This window comes from Miscanthus floridulus, chromosome 5, assembly GCF_019320115.1.
Source record: "Miscanthus floridulus cultivar M001 chromosome 5, ASM1932011v1, whole genome shotgun sequence".
NCBI lineage: Eukaryota > Viridiplantae > Streptophyta > Magnoliopsida > Poales > Poaceae > Miscanthus > Miscanthus floridulus.
The window spans coordinates 2,393,225-2,397,876 of NC_089584.1; the positions used below are offsets into that span (position 1 = coordinate 2,393,225).

At 42.2% G+C, this 4,652-nt stretch overlaps 1 pseudogene; it reads left to right on the forward strand.

Annotated features, from left to right (window-relative positions):
• The first annotated feature begins 1,899 nt into the window (after positions 1–1,899).
• On the forward strand, positions 1,900–3,868 carry LOC136451322 (uncharacterized; annotated as a pseudogene).
• The last annotated feature ends 784 nt before the right edge of the window (positions 3,869–4,652 follow it).

The following is a 4,652-nucleotide window of genomic DNA, read 5'->3' on the forward strand; positions in this document are numbered from 1 at the left end:
GCCCAGATAATTAACCAGATGCATGATTTCTGAATATAATGTCTCTGTCCATCTCTTCAATTTGTTGTAAAATATTTTCTTCATATATATATGTCATGTTCGCTTGGTCGATAAGCCATGGCTGAAAGTACTGTTGGCTGATTTGTTGTGAGAGAAAAATACTGTTTGTTGGCTGAAAAAGTACAGCTTATAACCGTCTGAAATTACTGAACATGTATAAATTGCATGTACTGTAATAGGTTAATAGTAGACCACAAAAAAATGCATGCCTTTTATAACAGGATTGTCACTAACATAGCAGCTTACAGAATCAAAAGTTAAACAAAAAGATGCAAGTCTCTAGATGTATGCTTAGTCAAACTGTTTGAAGTTTGAGCAAATATATAAAAAACAATATAAACCTGATGGATATAAAAAAAATCCAAAGCGGTCGGACAGCAAGGATGGGAGCAAATCAATCCATGAATTAGCTTTCGACCATATCTAAAGCGGCTTTCACCTAAAGTACAATAATCGACCACTGCACCCAATAAAGAGGCGCCAAATGCATGGTTGATTGCATCTCCATCTATCTATAGATGTGTTCTTCTCTCTCGTCGATCCATCGATTACATATATCTGTCCAGCATCGATCAATTGCCTTCATTCTGACTTGACAAGAAAGTAAAATCATTGCGCACTTCGGCAAACCAACTTCTACTTAACACACACCATATATAAAACAAATTAAGTCTACCATGAATATATATCAGTCAAACCACACTTAGGCTTCGTTCGGCTTATCTTATAATCCGCACTATTCAGTTTGGTTTTTTTCAGCCGGAACAATATTTTTCTCTCACAACGATTCAGACAGAACATTGTTTTTTTAGCCAATTTAGCCAAGTTTCAGCAAACCGAACGGGGCCTTAACATTACTACTGTGTCTATTATTGTGTCCGTTTTGTTAATTACATACTAACATCCGGTTCCATTTTGCTACAAAAACAAATAACCCTACAACTTTTAAAACAAAATCACCCATCCATTTCATTTTTTTTGAAAAAAGTCCGTTCCAAAATTTAGGCCATTTTAATTTGATTTTGTCCTAAGTGAAAATATTTCTCTAATTTGATGTTGGGATTGTAGATGCATTTTTCTATAAATATGGACAAAGTTAGAGAAATTTTATATGCATTTTGGATGGAAATAATTAAGTTATGTATATATATTGTGCATCACGCGTGAACACAATATGTCCACTGAGAGTAATAAATCTAAATAAAGAACATCGATAGGAATATATTTGGAAATAAGCTAAGATTATCTTCACGGGTAATGGCACTGGTCGTAGCAATCAACTGTACTTAACTTATTGTAGCTGAAAGTTAGCTAGCATATAAGAGGTCGAATTAAGAAATACCACCCTCTCCACAAACCACTCCTTTTAGCCCCAAAATGTGTGTCACACAACGTGCCTTTCCGCCATCACTTTACAATTTGATAAAGCAAAAGTAGGGTGATGAGGAGAGAAAAATCAAAGACTAAAAAAAAGAAACATTCATGCAGTGCTAGCTAGCTTAGTAAAATAAAGAGATGGAGAAAAACTGCAAGGGGTGGAAAGTTCATTCAGAAATGAATAAAGGAGTGATGCGAAAGGAACCTGCAGGTCAGGGAATACAAAACAAAACAAAAGCTCAGATTCCTCTCCAAACAGGTCCTATCCCTTTTCCTTCTCCCTTGCTGTTGTTTTCTCCCTCTAGAGAGACCCCATCTCTAGAAAGAGAAAGCAGGAGGGGAGGAGGACAAGCAAAGCTACCGGCCAGACAGCAGCTATAGCCCTAAAGATTGACCTGACCTGATGAGATGAGATTGCATAATAAGTAAGGGAATTATTTGAAAGATGGTTTGCTGCTAGATCCTAGCTAGCTAGTGTAGTATTTCTGTTGTGATGTGCTCTCAAGCCAAGCATGATATGGGTGGAGAATTCAGGAGCCCTTTGCTGCAGCAGATGGTGTGGAGTAGTAGTGGCGGTACAGACAGCAAGAATATGATGAGTAGTTTGATGCCTCGTGCCGAGGAGGAGGAGGAGCAAGAAGAGGGCTCCAACAAGATGCCCCCCCTTATCTTCTCCTTCTTCCATGCTCCTCCCCCAGCACCTACTTCAAATGTCCTCTGGCCTGCCTCTGCCTCTGCCTCCTGAGGTGCCGAACGACAGCTCTGCTACCTCTGGTCTGCATGATGGGCGGGAAAGCAACATGCCGGAGTCATGGAGCCAGCTGCTGCTGTAAATACAACATCCCTCTCTATCTATCCCTAGCTACCGTGCTCTCAGTTCTGTTTAATTTGGTTCTGCCATGGTAGAATGCTATCTGTATTTATGCATGGGATTCTTTGATGAATTCATGCAATTCGATCTCTTTTTTTTTTTATACAAAATCACTGCTAATTATGTCTGCAACCACAAAATTATTGATCAGCGGGGGATTAGTCGGAGATCATGAGAGGTACAACGCTGCCACAGTTTTACTGTCAAAAGGATTAGAGGAGGGGCCTGCTATGCCTGCAGCAGCTTACAGTTTCTATGGCCATGGACATGGTGGTGAGGAGATCCAGACATCGGGGATCAACAGTAAGTCTCATCAGGTGAGCCAGACACTCTTGGCGTCGTCCTCTCCTAGGTCCTGCATCACAACAAGCCTCGTCAGCAACATGTTGGACTTGTCAAACACCACCGTGCCGGCACCGGAGCTGAAGAATCATCACTCCGATAACTCTTCTGAGGTGAGCAATAAAACCTTATAAGAAGTTAACAACACCGTGCTGGCACCGGATCATGAAAAATTCTCTCCAGTTTGCTGCATATAGATGTTCTTCCTTTCTGAAACTCATGTTCCAAAATTTTCATAATTTTTGGATCTTGCATTATGCTGTTGCTGGCTTCAAGATCTCACGGAAGCGGTGTAGTAAAGTTCCACTTTCAAGTGCCATAATGTTCCATGGATGGGAAATTAACTGACTTCATGATTAATTGTTATTGTTTTCATGCTTCTTCATTTAATCTTCTCTTCTTCTTTTTTGTTTCAGGGTAACAGCGCTGCAAGTGATTCGGCTCCAAAGAAGGCTAGGGTTCAGACCTCTTCTTCAGCACAGTCTACCCTAAAGGTTTCTTCATCTCCCATTTGTTCTTGCAATCTTGGAAAAACCTGGTTCTGATCGATCTAGGCTTCACTACTCCAGATATGACATCACTGTCGGTTCAAAAACCCCCTTTTCACTGCCAGATTTTGAACCGACAGTGGCATACCGACAGTGATGGGGGTTGACATCACTGTCGGTTCTTAAAAATCGATACTGATCTACAGGCAACAGTATCGGTTCCTGGGTCCATCCGGCAATGTCTAGTTAAATAACACTGCCGGTTTGTAGTCCCAACCGACAGTGAAGGTTGAATCAAGAGTGTCGGTTCTTGGCTCAAGCCAGCAGTGTTGAGCAAGCCCACACTGTCAGTTCATGGCTCAAACCGGCAGTGTTGTCGTAACCATCACTGTCGGTTCATGGCTCAAGCCGGCAGTATTGAGCAAGCCAACACTGCCGGTTTGTTGCTAACCGCCAGTGATGGTTACGATAACAATGCCAGTTTGTTGCTAACAGGCAGTAAGGGCCCGTTCACATTTTATTGTTTTATAATTTATTTTAATTTATATTTTTTCGTGGAATCGGATTTCGCTTTTATATACGCTACGTAGACGACATGTCCATCAATATTAAACATTACAAATGTTACAGTTACAATTTAAATGTTCTTATCCAGATCTCGATCCCTCAAAATAAAAAAGAAATGTTCTCGGACTGCATAGATTGTGCAATGCTTCTCGGACTTCTTACAATAATCTGGTGAGCCGCTCTGGGCCATACTGGTCCTTGTACTTCATGGATTGTGCAATGGAAAATACTTCATCTTTTTCCAATACCTTGGCTAAGATGAATTTTGCCAGCTCCGATTGCAGTGCGACGATCTCCATGTCTAACAGCCTTTCGTGGTTATACTTCTTGCACTGTCGTTCAAAAAGATGATATCCAAAGAGAAACAATAAATCATTTTGTTGAATTATTAACAGACATAAATAAAATAGGAATTATACACACCAACTTATCGGCTTCTTTCGATTTACCTAGCATCCGAGCCTACGTGGTCTAAGGAGACCACTAATACTCACGGAAGATGGAGTTGAGATGACCATGATTATACGTGTGATGTGGGTGATACAAAAAAAAATCAACAATGTTACTAGCCATAGGTGGTGGAAGGTAGGAACCAGGAGGAAGAAGTGCTACTATGAGGCGCTAATACCGTGGGGCATTTCATCAAACACACAGCGGGCAGTGAGCCACGCACTCACCGTGGGGGAGGGAAAGCAGCTGTCCGCGCGCTCCTGAAGGCCTCAGCGGTGGGAGTGCTCCTGAACGCACTCACCAGGAAGGAGGAGGGGCACGGCCGGCGTCGTGGACGACGAACGAGGGCACGGACGGCGTGGTGCTCCGGCTTGGGCGGTGGACGGCGTGGGGCGGTGCTCCGGCGGCGCGGGGGTAGGGGTTGGCTCAGGGTTGAAATGAATTTGGATAATTTCAACCCGCGCCTCTTTTATACCAGTATTTCATCACTGCTGGTT